An 18,201-nucleotide genomic window follows, 5' to 3' on the forward strand; every position below is an offset into this window, starting at 1 on the left:
GTGCAAAAACAATTCCGTTTTTATCATTTGTAAGCTAGCAAATTGGTGATACAGTCACCACATGTGCACAAACACACACACAATCTTTCCCCCTCTTTCTTATACCTCACTTCTCCTTCTTTGGCCGTCTTTAAGGTACAATCGCAACCCTGTGAATGTCACATTTTTAGTTATGGTTGTCATGAACTTAAAACCATTGCTCAACCCATGGCTTAATAATCAATTCAATATACATTTAATAAACACTTTTGTTCATGCTGATACAATAGTGGGTTAGGTTACTGTCCCTGTATTCCCTGAATTTACTGAGCAATAAGTAAGCCTTTTTTGATCGGAGAACACTGGCTTCCTAGTTATTTATGTATTTATAAATAAATATAAATATAAATTAAAGATAAATATGTCCTTGTTTAAAATGTGCAGATGCTATTGTTTTGGTTTATTTTTATTTTGTTACACGTAAATATATAAAAATATGATTTCAGGTTATCATTCTGGTCATTGTACAAGATATACCTATGCAAAATCCTACACAAGGATTTAAGATTTGTAGGGTTGGGGGTAAAGGGTTGACTACAAAGAAACAGCACAAGGGATTGTTGGGGGTGATGGAACTGTGCTGTGTCTTGACTGGGGGGATGTTTCCACAACTCTGCATTTGTCAAAACTATAGCACTCTACACCCCAAAGAATTTTACTATATGTAAATGTAAACGTAAACAAAAATTCTGAATTGCTGACATGATAGTTACTACTTCAAAGAGTATTATTTAAAATAAAATTTGGGAGACACCCGGGTATCCAAGCGTCGGTTAAGTGTCCGACTTCGGCTCAGGTCATACTCTCACGGTTCCTGGGTGTAGGCCTCGTGTCGGGCTCTGTGCTAACAGCTCAGAGCCTGGAGCCTGCTTCAGATTCTGTGTCTCCCTCTCTCTCTGTCCCACTCACACTCTGTCTCTGTCTCTCTCTCTCTTAGAAAACATTAAAAAAATTTAACATTTAAAATAAATTTGACTTGTCACTTTATGTTTAAACCATTTACACACACACACACACACACGCACGCACGCAAGTTCCCTGTATAGAACTTCCAGACAAAGTTATTTATTTGCTTGTAATCTTACTCCAGGGGAGTTCAGTTGACTTTCCCAAGGTACAATGGGAGGTGGCTGTGCAACCCTTTTTGCCTGCAGTGCCTCAAATTTCTACTCATTCATTAAGAGAATTCTCCAGAGACAGATGTATTACAGCACTTTGAGAACAATATTCACACCCACTGCTGAAGAGTAAAAAGAGATCGCTGAAGGTTCAGCTCCGTGAAACAATTTAGTGGCTCAATGTGTTACTTAGGAACTAAATCCACGCAGGTACTTGGAAAGAAGCAATGAAGAATGGTGACAAATACCTCCCAGGGTATATGGGTATGAAGACTTATGCTCAAGTCTCCTCCGGCTTGGCTTCCGTGCACAACTAGACTTCAAGTCCGCGTCTCTCACGCACTCTGTTACCTCATGGCCATCGCTTGTGGGTGATGAATGCTAGCGTTCACAGAACAGCGTGCTGATGCTTTTTTTTCCTGCCATTGTATGTAACATGTTTTCTAATTCTTTTGCTCTATTCAGCATTTGACCCCAACGATAGGGGATTATGGTATTAACTCTCTACCCAGCACACATTCTTTACAGACTCTCACTAAATACTGTAAGCCTGCTGCAGAGAGGAATAAAAGTGAAAGCATACCGTCTGGTCTTAAGCTGAGCACACAGAGGGTCGTGATCCAATTGGAAGGGAAGCAGAATTTTTAAAAAGAAAGAGGTTTGACCAAATTTTAATCCTTGTCATTTTCATTTCTCTTACCCTGTGGATTTGGGTGATTTTATTTACACTGTCAGCTTGAGCCCAGGGATTGGAAATCAGGCTTTTATGGAGATTATTAAAAGTACATAGAGTACACTAAAGGTTGGGCTAACTGATATATGCTGCTAAAAATATGAATGTGAATGCCCTGGTATTAGATGCCACTGGCGTACATTTCATCCTCCTTAGAAGGTTATTCTTGGGAGTCCGACCTGCTACAATGGTAATGAGATGCAGGCTGTCAGGATATTTCTAATAGGTAGCAAATGACCAGGGATGGAGGTGAATTAGCATTACTCAGATGAGAAGGTAGCTCTTTATACCGTTAATTCCAATGCAAAGTAATTCTGCCATCCTTCTCCTAAAAGAGAGGGCATTGTAAAGTGGGGGGGGGGGGGGAGGAGGAGGGCAGGGTTAAAGCTTGAAGGATTTATCGATGGGCTGGATGGGCCACAATGTCACCCAAGTCTCTAGGCTGGGTTTTGCTTGGCACGAACTCCTCAGATGCATCACTAGCGACTTTTAGTTAGGTAATACCAGAGAGGCCTAGATCATGAAGAGAAAGCTCTAGAACTCAGTCACAGTCTTTAAGCTCTCAAGAGGTAAAAACAAAGTGGCTTACCCCATCTCAAAATACTGGAAGCATTCAGTGCTTCAGTCTTAGGTCAAAATGGCGAGCAGGCCTGCTGCCCCAGCACCAAGTCGGTGGCTGGAGGGTATTTGAAAATGGTATTACAATGCTCCAGGGTTCAAGAAAGTCCAGTTCATGTGAGATGATACAGTATACAAGAATGATGATGAGAGAGAGGCCATAAGAAGTCTTCCTGAGAAAATTCATAACGGCAAGATGTTTCGCGTAAAGAGAGCATTGGATCTGACCAGGAGGCAGCAGATTTTGCCTACAGAGCAGTGGACAAAATATAAGGAGGGTAAAATCTATCTCGAACCGCATCTGAAGGAAGTTACTTGGGAAAGAGAGAGAAGAATGGGCAAAGAAAGAATCCTGGAATTGAAATCTGTGGTTGCGGCTGCCTTGAAATATTTTGGAGAAGTTGGCTAAACCGGAAATGTACAATTTAGAACTACTTGAGCTGCAAACGTATTACTTTAGATAAATGTCTATTGTAATGATAAAAGAAAATACTAGAAGCATTCATGCTTCAACGAGGCAGGTTTAGGATCTGAAAGACATGGAAATACTCCTTCACAAAGTAGCTGCCTATGGGGGACTTGTGTCCTTGCAAGGTTATAGATTATGATAATCTAAATAGGCTTAAGAAGGTTTTAGAGAACTGCATGGATCGCAGCTCGACGATGGATCACCAGGAGAAAATGGGGTATTTGAGGCACTTATTTCCAATCAAGGGGACCGATGGTATCCTGCTGCCTGCTGCATAGCCTCCTTAGGTGCCACTGATGGAACGAGAGTCACTGCCATGCTGAATCTCTCAAGTATGCTCCACACATAAAAACGAGGAGAAGGGCAGATGGCAGGAAGCCACTAACCAAGTGTTTATTTCACTTGGAGCTCTCAGTTTAAGGACTGAGGTTCGTAAGTCTCTGTTGTGTCCTCGATGCCTATGTATAAATGAAAATGTGCTATCCTGCCATAGAAAAAGGTGCTATCCAAAAAATGTGCTATCGAGGGGTGCCTGGGTGGCTCAACCAGTTAGGCCTCCAACTCTGGATTTCGGCTCAGGTCACGATCTCACGTTTTGTGAGTTCGAGCCCCACACTGGGCTCTGCACTGACAGCTCAGGGCCTGCTCGGGATTCTCTCTCTCTCTCTCTCTCCCTCTCTCTATCTCTCTCAAAATAAATAAATAAACTTAAAACAAAGTACTAGCTGACCAGGGAAAGAAAAGTCTCTGATTTGTAGTCATTGCCAGTTTCCGTAGAGCACACACTCTCTGATTGCACGCTGCCAGCGCTTTAACGACTGGCTTGCAAACTATCTAAAGATTTAACAATCAGTAACGACTGGCTTGCAAACTATCTAAAGATTTAACCATCAGCACCAGCAGGAGCTGGATCCGGCAGCCCACGGAGAAGACGCTTGTCCACAGGGAGCCTGCAGACCAGCTTGGCAGGCGGGCCGGTCCTCCAGTGCCTTCCCCGTTTAAAACCTTAGTTCTGAACCACTTGCCCCTATTCACTGATATTCTACATCCTGACGAGGCCTCAGATCTATTTGTTTTCCTTTTCAGAGCCTTACCCGCTCTCCCCGAAACCAGCCACCCTCTGACTAAAATGTTGATTTCCTTCCTAAACTTTGATCCCGGTTCCTGGTCTGGTGGTACTGCGTTCGTGCACACTGAGGAAACGTCACCTGGTCTGGACTGCCACCTCGACCTCTCTATGTCAGCGTGTCCTCATCCGTCGAGAGCGGCTCTCCCTCCAGGTGTGCCACAGCCCACAGGTACACTACCCGGGAGGGTCTGAGGATACCAGTCAACTGCCACCAGAAAGAAGTAAAATATGCCCTTGAATGTGATGTCAGTAGAAACTGCCATGACCCCGGCCAGAGCCACCCCGATCCTCCTTCGCTGACTGCCTTTTTAAAACATGGACGTCTATGTTAGGGTACGTATATGTCTTTTTCAAACCAGATTTCACGTATTTTAGTCACTGGATTTGCACAACAATTCTCCAAGTCCGAAAGGATAAACACGAGTTCTCTCTTTGATACAACAGTACTAGTAAGATAAAGACAAGTCAAGGAATTTGGCCCATATTACACAGCAAGTAAATTATGAAGCTTTCTACAGGGCAACTCTCCTGGTCTGTGTGTTATCTGTTACCTATGGTCTCTTGGGCTAGGATCCTCTGGACAATGGGATCCAATCCACGTGGTCATTCTGTATAGAAATTAATGAATAATTTTGATGGTAGGATGATACATTTGATGATGATGATAAGAGTGATTTATGTTTTTCATCTCCAAGTATAGAAATCAATTTCATTTTCCTGATTTTCATATCTGCATGCCTTCACACTAATTGTTTCCTCTACATAGAATGCCTTCCACCTGTCCTATTTGCCTAGAAAATTCCCCTTCATCCCTTAGCACCTGATACGTAAGTCACCTCTGTCAGATCTGTACCTCTCACTGCCCCACCCCACCTCCAAACAGAATTAACTGTGTCGTATGTTAACGGTGTTAGACTTAGGATATAATTCTTGATGTCATTCTTTGTTTATCTAGATGTTTCTCCCACCAGATTATGGACAAGACCAGGAACAATGTTTCCTTCCTTTTTGCCTTCCAGTCTCTGCCATGGTGCCTGGCAAGTTACAGATACTCAAAAAGCATTTTTGTGAACAATGACGAAGATGGTGATGATGACGACGGGGTAGCAGGAGCATTTCACTCCTTTCCAGAGAAATAAAGAGCTTTTCCACCTTTTACAACCGGTTTTCAGTTTAGAACAGGGTCTTAGTTAAGGTAATCAGTGCAGGCTGCTATAAAATACAATTTCCAAATATGAATACTACAACCCAATACAAGGCTATTACTTACTCGTGAACATCTGGTGCATGCTGGGATCCCTCCATTGTGTGGCTTTTCCCATCTTGGAGTCCTTTGCTTCCAGCTATTCAGATGAAAAAAAAAAAAAAAAAGTAAAGAAGACATATCAGGTTTTAATACAAGTGGCCTCGAAGTAACAGTCATCTGCTCATATTCCATTGGCCAGAGCTCAGGAGCTCATGGCCCATCTAACTTCAAGGCAGCCTGGGAGATGTAACCTTCCTTGTGTTCAAGAAGAAACTCAAAATGGTGAGCAGTGAAAGATTTTTTTTCCACAGTCTGCACTTCTGGACATCAAATATCTACTCTATTCTTCCTTTCACTCACAAAGCACACTCACCTCACCCTAATAAGGTCAATTCAAGGTCCCATCCAATCACCACCTCCATATTAAAAAGATCAGCTATCTGCTTGTCAGCTTCCCCACCGTCACAACCCATTTATAATGGTAGGAAAAGAACAACAAATTATCCATTTCAAGAGGGAAGTAATGGACAACATGTGACATTATGGTTCACAGCCATGCTAAAACCCTTCCGGGTCAGCACTGTGAAGTCCATACCCTCCAGACATGGGGGGTGTGGGGTTTGCCCTAGAAAGGACTCCCTTCTTTGTGCTTCTCCTTGGCCCCACGTGAGGTGAAATTGGGGGAACACCCTTCATTCTGAGCAGCGCCACTTTAAAAGCTTGACTTCTGCTCAGTGTGGCCTGGGCTGGGAACTCAAGAATTATTTTAAGCTTCGAACAAGGAAGGACTTTTCAGGTGCAGGGCCGTGGTGTCTTTGGTAATGCAATCCTCAAAAACTTAGAACGTATATGATATATTTGCTTCCAGTCAGGTCCATGTGCCAGGAATCACACCCAGAGTCATTTTCTAGACACTGTTATCAAATCCACCTTTTTTCTTTGACTCTTCTCCTCCATGTCTTTCTCTCTCTCAACATAATTACCTAAATACATTGGGGATCTCAGAAATAAGAGATGGGAACACCATACCCCTGATTTGATTTTTGCCTCAAATGACTCTGTTCAGTTGAGAACTTTTACTAGATATTTGTCACTTCAAGCCCTTTTTGGTACCGTGTCTTACTGTCTGAATCTAAAATAAATTTATTGTTTACAACCCTAGAGCCCAAATTTCTGGATTCTGGATTCTATTTCCACTCGCAAACTCCTGATGCTTTCCTGAACCATCTCTTCCTTGTAATACATATCTAGATTTCTTGTAATACTAAAAACAGTGCTGAAATTCTGTTTTTTAACCATGTCCCCTAAAGGTATAAACTGTGCATGTGACTGCCTTCTAATTAATACCTGGCAATAGGTATACCAAATGATTTGTCACTGCATAACCTGAATTTCTGTCTTCCATTTTCTGGTATTAATTGCCTTTCTGCCTGTTGCTGAACTAGTAAACCAATGATACATACAGTATAGGAGCACCCAAGAATATAGGGGCATCTGGGTCAGTCAGTCAGTTGAGCATCAGACTCTGGATTTCAGTTCAGGTCATTTCAGAGTTCGTGAGATCGAGCCCCACATCGGGCTCCGCACCAGGCATAGAGCCTGCTCTGCCCCTTTCTTCCACTCTCTCTCTCTCTTTCTCTCTCTCTCTGTAAAATAACAAAATTAAATATGTAAAGTTAAAATAGTATAACGGTCAGGGAATATGATTTGGCTATGTCAATACCCCATTTCTGGTAGCAGTTTCCATATTAGAGCCATAAATACCTGTTATTATAACAACCATCTCAATGATCTCACACATAGGTTCATTTCTCCCTCAGGCCACTGTCAGTCCAACTCTGGCAGCTCTCCTTGGAGGCTCTCTTCCAAGTAGTGACTCAGGAACCCAAACTCCTTCCATTCTGTGGTGCTAGAATCTGAAACCAGTGGGGACTGAAAATAATGCGGAAGGGAAGTGAAGCTGGGCTATTGTTTAAGATATTTTGAAGGGGCAGGACTAGAAGTAGCTTGTATTCTTCTGTCCTAATTTTTTTTTTTTGGGGGGGGACCAGAACCCTGTCACATGACCCCAACCTAACAAGGAGGGAATAAAACATTCCTGAGTGTGCAGGACAAGGAAATGGGATTGATGAGCTTATCGTTCTCCTTCCTGCATGATAATGTGTCATTATTTGAAACGTGTCATTGACTCCCTACTGATGATTGACCAAACTGAGAAGAGATTACTTGCCTTTTCTCCATCACCAACAAGATTTGTGGACAATAGGACATCTTATTTTTATATTAAAAATAAAAACAATTTTTTTTGAGAGAGAGAGAGAACGTGCAAGTGAGTGAGGGGCAGAGAGAGAGAGAGAGAGAGAGAGAGAAAATCCCAGGAGAGGCAGAGAGAGAGAGAAAGGGAGAGAAAGAGAGAGCGAGAGAAGCGGGGCTCACTCGAAGTGGGGCTCGAGCTCACCAGATGTGGGACTCAAACTCACGAACCATGAAATCATGACCTGAGCTGAAGTCAGATGCTTAACGACTGAGCCATCCTGGTGCCCCACAATTTATATTTTTAAAAAATTATATACATTATATTAAAATTGTTTATATAAAAATAAAAAAGTTCAAAGCACTTTAAAATTATTTATGAAGAATTTAAGGCAAGTATAATTTTCTTCCCACTTAATAAACAATAGAAATTTAGAATAGTGAGAGGTTTCACAAGACCCACCGTGGATCATCCAACGAGCTACCAGAACTTTGGCTTTGAAAGATAACCTTCTCTGACCAAATCTGTATAACACAAGCAATTAGTGTGTAAACTGGCCGTAAATGACAATTAGTCATGACCATGCATGACGGAGATGGCTTAGTCTAAGTGAACTGGTTATCGGCACTCTCTAATCACTCACCTGTCACCCAACTCTCCTCAAGTGTACCTCAGCCCAAGGGGACAGAGGACCTCATCCACCAACAAGTAGTAATCAGTGTGGTAGTGTAGTGGAAAGAGCACTTTTGAGTGAAACAGATCTAGGGTCCTATGCAAGTAATTTGAACTTCTCTGAAACTCAGTAACTCAGTTCCCTCATCTCTCATTTGTGAAATGGGGGATATGCTGTATACTATTGTGAGCATCTGAGACACACACACACACACACACACACACACACACAGCATGGCTGACATTCAGACAATATGAGCTGGTAGTGGTATTCTCAATGGTCAGTGTTCATGCTGTACTAGGTATTGACTATTTTAATATCATCCCTGAGTGTACTGAATAAGTCTACACCTACCTACTTATTTATTTTTTTTTCTTTTCTTTTTCTTTTTTTTTTTTAACGTTTATTTATTTTTGAGACAGAGAGAGACAGAGCATGAACGGGGGAGGGTCAGAGAGAGAGGGAGACACAGAATCTGAAACAGGCTCCAGGCTCTGAGCAGTCAGCACAGAGCCCGATGTAGGGCTTGAACTCACGGACCACGAGATCATGACCTGAGCCGAAGTCGGCCACTTAACCGACTGAGCCACCCAGGCGCCCCTACCTACTTATTTATTTAGGCCTACAACAGGCCTATCATTTTTCTTGGCATTATGCAAGATACAAAGAAATTTAATTTAAGGCGTAGACCCGGTCTTCAACCCAGTCCCAAGGCCCACCATGTGAAGGTAACTAGAAATGTGGCAGGAACTCAGAGAGGGAATTCATGTGAGCATTGGCTGCACGAGTCAAAGAAGGTTCCACAGAGAAGGTGATTCCATGAGTTTGGAGGATGCTGGAGGTTGGGGGACACTTCTGCATAAAGCTTGGTAAAGTAGAGAACACCGAGGAGACCAGTCAGACAGGAGAGGAGAGCAACTAAAGAGAAGTGAACTTTATCACCAGTGCTGCACATTCATGCGGAGTAAAATGGGTACTTGATTTTTATATCAAAAAGGGCAAAATCCCCATCCCAAAGAGATCATTGCATTTCCAGAGGGTACTGATAGGAACACAGCCATAATGGATTCCAGTAATTGCAAACATTTGTACAAAGAGGAAAATGTTAAAACGTATACCTTTTGTACGATTTTGAAAAGGTATGGTATATTGGGTGTTTTTCCAATGCAACAATCCTTGTTTCCCTATTTCTCTTCCCAAACGTTCTCTTTTCAACTCCATACATGCTACTATAACAGAGACATGCCAAGTACCTGGGACAGGGGTCTAGCACATAGTAGGCACCCAAAGAATGTTTGTTAAATGTTAAGTTGTTTGGTAAAGTTCTGAAAAAGTTTTGCTCGGCAGAATTGCAGCTTTTCTGTAGTCTTCAAATCAGGCAAGGTGACTGAGTAGAAGTTTACCTCCTTAAAAACGAGACAGTGAAGACTGCTGATCAACTCTTACATGGAGTTTATATGAATGCACAAGGAAGGAAATTAGTAGATGCTTCGAATGATGATATCTAGTGACCAGAAAGGCAGACAGCCCAGGAAAAGCTCATCTTTGAAGGTTTTAACATAGTCATTGTCTAAGTGCCACTTTCCCAGGCTCAGCACACACTGGTGATGCACTTGAAGCTTTGATAGGTCCTTCAGCAAAGCATCTTCCTTCCCTAACGCTTTTCCTAAGTTCCACTTAATGACTGAATGACTCAAGATAACCAAGGTGGGTGATCTCCAACCCATATCTAACAGGTGTCATTTTTTTCGGTTGAAGTGATACAATTTCCCCCTTTCTTTAAACTATGATTCTTTATGGTTGCCACCATCAAATCAATGCTTCCCAGTTTTTAGGTGATGGGTAAATGCCAATAAGAAAAAGGAAGTCATTGCCCAGCGTTTATCATCAAATTAGTATTTCTTTTTGTGTATGTGAGTGCTTAATAAAATGATAACCTTGAAAGCTAAGCTTTGAGAAAAAGGGACTTCTAAATTTCAAAAGTTCCCTTTACATGAGCAAAACCATGCTTTGAGTAACAATATGGAATTTTACAGGAACAGAGAGTTTAGAATATGACATAAGAGGCATTCTTACCTGCTTGGGAGAAAATTGGAAGTTATTCTGGAGCAGGGAGGAGGAAGAAATGGAAAATCCAACAACAACAACAACAGCAAAAAGGAACCTAGCCAGTTATGTATATCCCTGACCTCCCATGCTACCCACACTAGAAATTCCCCAGAGCAATAGGGCTTGTTCTTGCCTTCCCATGAACATACCAGAATTTCAATCCTGCTCTCCCCTCCCCCCATGTCTGCCTTTGTACTGAAACCTCAGCAATATGGTACCACTGGCAGGGGGGTTAACCTGGCTGAGGGGGTTGTTTAGGTGCCCTGAAGTAGAGCTTCTGGCTTCCCAAGGCTTGTACTTGGTGTCCGTGGAATCCAGAAGTTCCATATGGTCCTGTGAGTGGCTACAGTGATACTGAGATGCCAGAAGACATGCAGGGATCTGTAGTTGGGACAAGACAGCCACAGAGTGCGAGGACTCCACCACCAGAAGCAAGTGGCCAGGACCAGGGGCAGGATTAAACACAAACCCCAAGAGACCAAATGGAAGAGCCCCTTCTTTGTGGCCACCAGCCCAGGGTACCCAGGGAACAGACCGGACCTGTCCTGCAGCAAAGACTAGCAAGAACTTAGAGGTAAGCCAACCCAAGCTTCTCTCCCCCACCCACCATGGCAGTGCTACGTAAGACTCCTCCCAAGCCCAAATGCTACCTATAGCTTGCAGGTGGGAGGGGAGTAGAGAAACCCTGAAAGACTGACATTTATGCCAAAAAAGACTATTGTTAACACAAGAAAGGGTTACCTTTAGTTGTCAGGTTTAAGTCCCGTCTGGTTCACCTCCACTTCCACGCAAGAAAGGGACAAGGGATCTGAGCAACATGGTAAATTACATCCCAAAGCAACACGCTCTGTGCTTTTAACACAGCTGAGTGTAGGGCACGTGATTTTTAACCCTGACTCTACTAACGATGCAAAGTTGCTGGTCAAAACGCCCAGAAGCCCTCCCCATGCTTTAAGCGACGTCATGCAGGTGAATAGAAATACGTGTCACGTCATCTACATCCTATAATTTTGTAAGGCTTTCCCTGTAATGTTAAACCTAAAAAACTATTCTGATTACATCACAGGTCCAACTGGAGGGAGAAGATGTAGTCACTGCATTTCCGCTTAAGAATTGTTATTTCCTTACCCTCCGGGGAGAGAACAGAGGCACGCTCGCTCTTATTGCATTCTGCTGATATTTCATCATTGACACATTGGAGGTTTGTGGCAACTCCTCATAGAGCAAGTCTTTCGGTGCCATTTGTCCAACAATTTGCTCACTTCGCGTCTCGGTGTCACATTTTGGTAACCCTCACAATATTTCAAACCTTTTCATCATTACCTTTGTTATGATGATCTGTGCTCAGCGATCTTTGACATCACTATTGCAATTGTCCTGGGCTCCCGTGATCCATTCCCGGATAAGACAACAAACTTAACAGACAAATGTTATTATGTCCTGACTACTCCACCCAGCAGCCGTTCCCCATCTCTCTCCTTCTCGTCAGGCCTCCCTAGTCCCAGAGCCACAACGGTATTAAAAGTAGGCCAACTAATAACCCTACGATGGCCTCCGACGTGTTCAAGTGAGAGGGAGAGGTGCACATCTCTCTCTTTAAATCAAAGGCTAGAAATGAGTAAGCTCAGTGGGGAAGGCATGTTGAAAGCTGAGATAGGCTGAGAGCTGGACCTCTTGCACCAGTTAACTGAGTTGTGAATACAAAGGACAAGTTCTTGGAGGAAATGAAAAGTGCTGCTCCAGTGAACACATAAATGATAAGAAAGGGAAACAGCCTTATTGCTGATACGGAGAAAGTGTCAGTGGTCTGGATAGGAGATCAAACCAACCACAACATTCCGTTAAGCCAAGCCCTAATCCAGAGCAAGGCCCATAACTCTGTTCAATTCTGTGCAGGCTGAGAGAGGTGAGGAAGCTGCACAAGGAAAGTCTGAAGCTAGCAGAGGTTGGCTCAAGAGGTTTAAGGAAAGAGGCCGTCTCCGCAAGATCAAAGTGCAACGTGAAGCAGCAGGTGCTGGTGTAGGTGCTGCAGTAAGTGAACCCGAAGATCCAGCTAACTTACTTAATGAAGGTGGTCACACTAACAACAGGTTTGCAATGTAGATTAAAACAGCCTTCTATTGGAAGAAGATGCCATCTAGAACTTTCACAGCTAGAGAGAGAAGTCCATCCCTGGCTTCAAAGCTTCAAAGGACAGGCTGACTCTTTTGTTAGGGGCTTAGGCAGCTGGCAACTTTCTCTTAAAACCAATGTTTTTTACCATTCTGAAAATCGTAGGGCACTTAAGAACGATGCCTGCTCTAGAAATGGAACAATAAAGCCTGGATGACAGCACATCTGTTTACAACATGGTTTACTGAATATTTGAAGCCCACTGTTGAGACCTACTGTCCAGAAAAAAGATCCTATCAAGAGATTACTGCTCATTGACAATGCACCTTCTCACCCAAGAGCTCTGATGGAGATGTCCAGTGAGATTCATGTTGTTTCCATGCCTGCTAACACAACTTCCATTCTGCAGCCCATGGACCAAGGAGCAATTTCAATGTTTAAGTCTTATCATTTAAGAAATACATTTCATAAGGCTATAGCTACCACAGATCATGAGTCTCCTGATGAATTTGGACAAAGTAAATTGAAAATCTTCTGGAAGGGATTCACCAGTCTCGATGCCATTAAGAACATTCATGATTCATGGGAAGAGATCCAAATATCAAGATCAACAGAAGTTTGGGAGAAGGGATTCCAACCCTAATGGATGATGTGAAGGGGTTCAAGACTTCAGGGGAGAAAGTCACTGCAGACGTGGTGGAAATAGCAAGGGAGCTAGAATGAGAGGTGGAGCCTGAAGATGGGACTGAATTGCTATAATCTCGTGATAAAACTTTAAGGGATGAAGGGTGCTTCTTAAGAATGAGCATGAAAGGGTTTTTTGAGATGGAGTCCACTCCTAGTGAAAATGCTGTATAGATTGTTGAAATGACAACCAAGAGTTTGGAATATTACATAAACTTAGTTGATAAAGAAGCAGAAGGGGGGTGCCTGAGTGGCTCAGTTAGTTAAGCATCTGACTATTGATCTCAGCTTAGGTCTTGATCTCAGGGCCGTGAGTTCAAGCCCCATGTTGGGTTCCCTGCTGGGCATGAAGTCTACTTAAAAAAAAAAAAAAATTGGAAGGGTTGCAGAGGATTGATTCCAAATTTGAAAGAAGTTCTCCTGAGGGTAAAATGCTATCAAACAACATTATGTGCTACAGGGAAGTCATTCATGAGAGGAAGAGTCAATCAAAGTGGCAAACTTCAGTGTTGTCTTATTTTAAGAAATTGCCACAGCCATCCCAGCCTTCAGCAAGCCATCATCATCGAGGCAAGACCTGCTATCAGCAAAGATTATGACTCACTGAAAACCCAGATGATGGTTTGTGTTTTTTCAGCAAGGAAGTCATTTTAAATTAAGGTATTTACATCGGGGTGTTTTTAGACATAAAGCTATCGCACACTTAATAGACTACAGCATAGCGTAAATATAACTTTTATGGGTACTGGGAAACAAAAAAAAAAATTGACTCACTTTATTGAATTGTTTGCTTTACGGCGATGGTCTGGAACTGAGTCCACGGTATCTCCGAGACACATCTGTGACAAAAAACATAAAGTCATACACGTGGTGGTGCTAGGAATCTCGATTTGTCATTTACAAAAATTACACATCAGAAAGTCACGGGAAAGACATTGTTTGCTACATGTTGTCAGAGACTTTGCATGCACTCTCGTACGTATCCCTCAAACCACCAGGTAAATCAGGTGTTATTCTCATATTATAGATGAGGACACTGAAACTCTGATTAATAAATCAAGATTTACTTTTCCAAGGCCACCAAAGCTAGAAGGTACCAGAACTAGTATTGGAATGCACCAACAGGACCTCGGTAGAACCCTCTCTGTTCCACTGCCTCGCCCAGGGTCTCACACTCCTGCCCAGCGTTTCGTACAGAGACCTGCCTGATGACGACACCCCTGCTGAACACAGCAGGCTGATGGCCTCCCGTCCCTTGGAAATGGACACCGCAATGTTTTATCAAAACTGCCAGCCTCGGAATTTATCTGGCGTAGCGAGAACCAGACGCCCACGCTATCGCCCTCCTAAGTTAGGAGACTTTTTCTTTTTCCTTCAGGTTCCCTATTTTGATGGTAGATGAAAAGAATTATTTCCTTTTTCTCTCTGATGGCCACTCTTGCGTCCGTTCCAATTAGTGCGTTCCATTCTTTGAAGACAAGCCCAAGTTACTTTTCTGATCCCTCAGCTTCTCAGGCTCCTGTCTTAAAGACCATTGTCTTGACAAATCAGAAGCAGGAGCGGGGAGCTGATTAGCTGGGCTGCTCAGCCTCCCCCAGGTGCCTTCAGATACCTACCTGTTCCCTTCGATGCTGGACATTTCACAAGAAGCGTGCACAAACCAGAAAGTGAGGTGCCAGGACGACCTGCAACACCGACCTACAGGAGCATTTGAGGGGAGCAGGCAGGTCTTCAGAAGCTACTTAGAAAAATGCTTTCTAGTATGCAGGCATCGCATCCTGTGGAGCCTGAAGCATGCGGCAAGACAATTATGGTGGGCTTTCTGAAGTTGTGGAAAAGACTAAAAATGGCCAATCCCTCAGGACATAAGGAAATATAGGCATCGAGCCAGTGGAAACCACGAAGTAAGCCAGAAAGAAATGAAAGCTTTTCTGCTTTTCCTTACTATTCCTTTCTACATTAAAAGCCAATTTTACTAGCATTTTGTCAGCCAGAGTCCTTTGCAGACAAATACCTCCAAATTCCCAGACCAGTGACAATGGAGATCCATAAAGATGTTTTAAAGACTGTCACCTGAAATGCCTTTGTGCATCATCGATACAAATTAAATAGCGTCTGGCATTTTTTGAATGATTGAGTAATGCTACTTACTTTATGAAAACGGGTAATTCATATTTAGAATGTTTAGAACGTTTAGTTAACCAGAATACTTGACTTACGGGACACTTTTGCGACTTGAATGAGCTAAGAATCGACCAGCTGGTATCATGAAAACCCACGTGCTTCAGAATTAGAAGGACGAGGTTGCCTCCCAAATGTGATCATTTATTAACTGCGTGACCTTCAAGTCCTTTGAACTCTCTGCACCTTACTTTTCTCATTTACAAATGAGGGTAATGTTATCTTCCTTTCCAGTTGTTAACGCTTCTATGAGACAGACATGTGCACGTGCCCAACACATACCTGCCCACAAGAGAAACTTAACAAAGACACCTGCAATTTTTTTTAAAAACGTTCTAAGTTTATTTATGTATTTTGAGAGACAGAGAGACAGCATGAGTGGGGTGGGCAGAGAGAGAGAGAGAGAGAGAGAGAGAGAATCCCAGGCAGGCTTTGCACGGCCAGCACAGAGCCTGATGTGGAGCTCGAACTCACAAAGCGGTGAGATCATGACCTGAGCTGAAACCAAGACGCTTAACCAGCTGAGTTCACCCACGGTGCCCCAATACACCTGCAATTCTTACGAGGATGATATGTTTAATACTGCTGGTATTAGCGATTTCATATCTAATTCTTCCCTTGTTCTACCAGCCTCTGTCCACCCTTCCATTTTGGCATTACATACCTCCCCTGGACCTGAGAGTCTTCCCAAATTCTATGCTTGGCCCCTCCCTTTCTCATGCAAACAATGAAGAGTTGTTTGGGCATATCTGAGACTCTCCCTGGGCCGAGTTCTCCCCTCCGCAGAGACACCGCCCTCTGCCCTCGTCTTAGTTTCCCCCATCATTTCCTCTTTCTCTGGGCCAGACCTGGATAAACTTGTGGTTTCCTTCCTTCGAGCTCTCTGGAGAGCTGAGTACTGCACACTTGAAAGCCTAAAAACTTGTCATTTCCACCTTGAACCAGTGGCTGACCTAGCCAGACAGCCTGGGAAATGAATTAGTGTCCTTAAGCAGAGGCAGAATGTGAGCAGTGACCCAGCTCCCCTAAGCAACTATGGAAACTGTCAAGCGGTAGTTAAAGTTCCCTTTTTCCCAACCCCTTTAATTATGTTGAAAACTATGTCATATTGTTTTTGAAAAAGTTAATGAAATAGTAGGTAAAGGTGAACCAAGGAACATAATTTACTTGGATTTCCTTGCAAGCTTTTGATAAGGTCCCTCATAAAAGGCTATTAAGGAAAATAGATGACCAGAGGGCTATGGGCAAAAAGTCTTTTTGGTGTGTTAAAAACTGGTTAAGCTATTTTAGAAGGAAGAATCACTGACACTGGCTACTTCTTGGAGTGGAGAGAGGTTAATCACAAGCTGTCCCCAGTGTTAGTATTTGGACTTAAAGTGTTAGAACAATTTATAAAGGAAAAGAAAGCAAAGTTAATCAAAGACACAAAATGATTAGCGTGGTATGAGCTTTCCAGAGTGCTTGGCATGAACAAAGTCTCCTTGTCCATCACCCGGGAAATACAGTCCCCGAGAGGGAACTGGGCATGGCCTGGAAAAGGAAACTTCCAAGGATGGGGACTAAGTTCTGAAAACCCTTGAGAGAAAGACACCAAAAAAAAAAAAAAAAATGCTTTTCATTTAGTGGCCCAAGCGCAGCGGGGTCTGAGACTGGAGGGAAGGGCGTAACAACCTTGCAAGCGTCCTTCCCACCCTCCCAGCAGATGGTGGTTTAAGGCCATGAAAAATCAGAAATGAGAGGCATGGGTGGAAAGCATTTAAGCAGTATGAAGACACCATTTTGCATGCTTTTCATTCCAAAGTTGTAAAAGAATCATTCTATTGGTGAAGGAGAGCCAAAGAATGTAACCGGGAATAAGGCTCCCCTGGGTAACTGTTGTATGTGACAAGACACAGCGAAGACGTGTTTACCACCGACTCTCGGGGGTGACGGGAAGAGCTTCATTTCTGCAAAAGAAGACAGACCTTCCTTTAAAGTGCTTGTAATTAACCATACGCTTCTCCTCACAGTTAGCCCCAGTGCTGTTCCCCACCCCCCCCCAAATATTTTCACTGTAAAACAGAGCAGAAGGAGTTACACAAATATGTGGATGCTGAGGAGGCAAAGCCCAGCTCTTCTCCCAGCCACGGCCCTCATTAATCTTTGTGACACTCTTTATTGAGTCTCACCTGTGTTTCTTCAGGATCACAAAGCCCCCCATGCCAAAGTCACACAGCAATCTGTGGCAAAGTTAACTCTAATCTTGGTTGGCCAAGCTTCTTTTCTTTTGCCTAGTCAAGTCATAACTCTAGTTGATATATACGGTGCTGTTTGCATGGCAGGAATGCCTTTATTTTGAGAGGGACAGAGAGAGTGCATGAAACAATATATTGGACATAAAAATACTCCTCTCGAAGAGTCCAGCAATAGACCCATACAAATACAGTCAACTTACTTTTGACCAAGGTGCAAAGACAGTTCAATAGAGAAAGGATGGCTTTTCAGACAAATGGTTCTGGAACAATTGATACTGGAAACAATATTTTTTTATACTAAAAAAAAAAAAAAAGAAGAAAAACCCCCAATACATGCCATATACAAAGATGAGCAAAAATAGATCATAAATGCAAATGTAATTGTAAAATTATAAATTTCTAGAAGAAAATCAAGGAGAAAATCTTTGCAACATTTGGGTTAGACAAAAAGTTCTTAGATCCAACAGCAAAAAAGAAAAAAAAATGGATAAAATTGGACTTGATAAAAATTCAAAGCCTCGAGACCTGAGTCATAAGCAGGAACTGAAACAAAAAGCAAACCTTTCATTTTTCCAACGAGACTTAGCGACATAAAACCTTTT

At 42.8% G+C, this 18,201-nt stretch overlaps 1 protein-coding gene, 1 long non-coding RNA gene and 1 pseudogene across 2 annotated transcripts in view; 1 reads left to right on the top strand and 2 right to left on the bottom strand.

Annotated features, from left to right (window-relative positions):
- The first annotated feature begins 2,527 nt into the window (after window positions 1–2,527).
- Window positions 2,528–2,870, top strand: LOC123586567 (annotated as a pseudogene).
- A 1,026-nt stretch (window positions 2,871–3,896) lies between these two features.
- On the bottom strand, window positions 3,897–5,795 carry LOC123584881. Its single transcript, XR_006705720.1, has 4 exons — window positions 5,726–5,795; window positions 5,377–5,449; window positions 4,658–4,714; window positions 3,897–4,311 (listed from the first exon to the last, which is right to left on the bottom strand). It is a non-coding gene; the product is annotated as an uncharacterized LOC123584881 (long non-coding RNA).
- Window positions 5,796–13,970: 8,175 nt separating this feature from the next.
- Window positions 13,971–18,201, bottom strand: part of LOC123586568 (collagen alpha-1(I) chain-like) — a 90,078-nt gene continuing 85,847 nt past the window's right edge. The window contains exon 5 of the mRNA XM_045455803.1: window positions 13,971–14,023. The gene's annotated coding sequence lies outside the window, so the exon portion shown is untranslated. The remainder of the gene's footprint in view (window positions 14,024–18,201) is intronic.

This window comes from Leopardus geoffroyi, chromosome C3, assembly GCF_018350155.1.
Source record: "Leopardus geoffroyi isolate Oge1 chromosome C3, O.geoffroyi_Oge1_pat1.0, whole genome shotgun sequence".
Classification (NCBI taxonomy): domain Eukaryota; kingdom Metazoa; phylum Chordata; class Mammalia; order Carnivora; family Felidae; genus Leopardus; species Leopardus geoffroyi.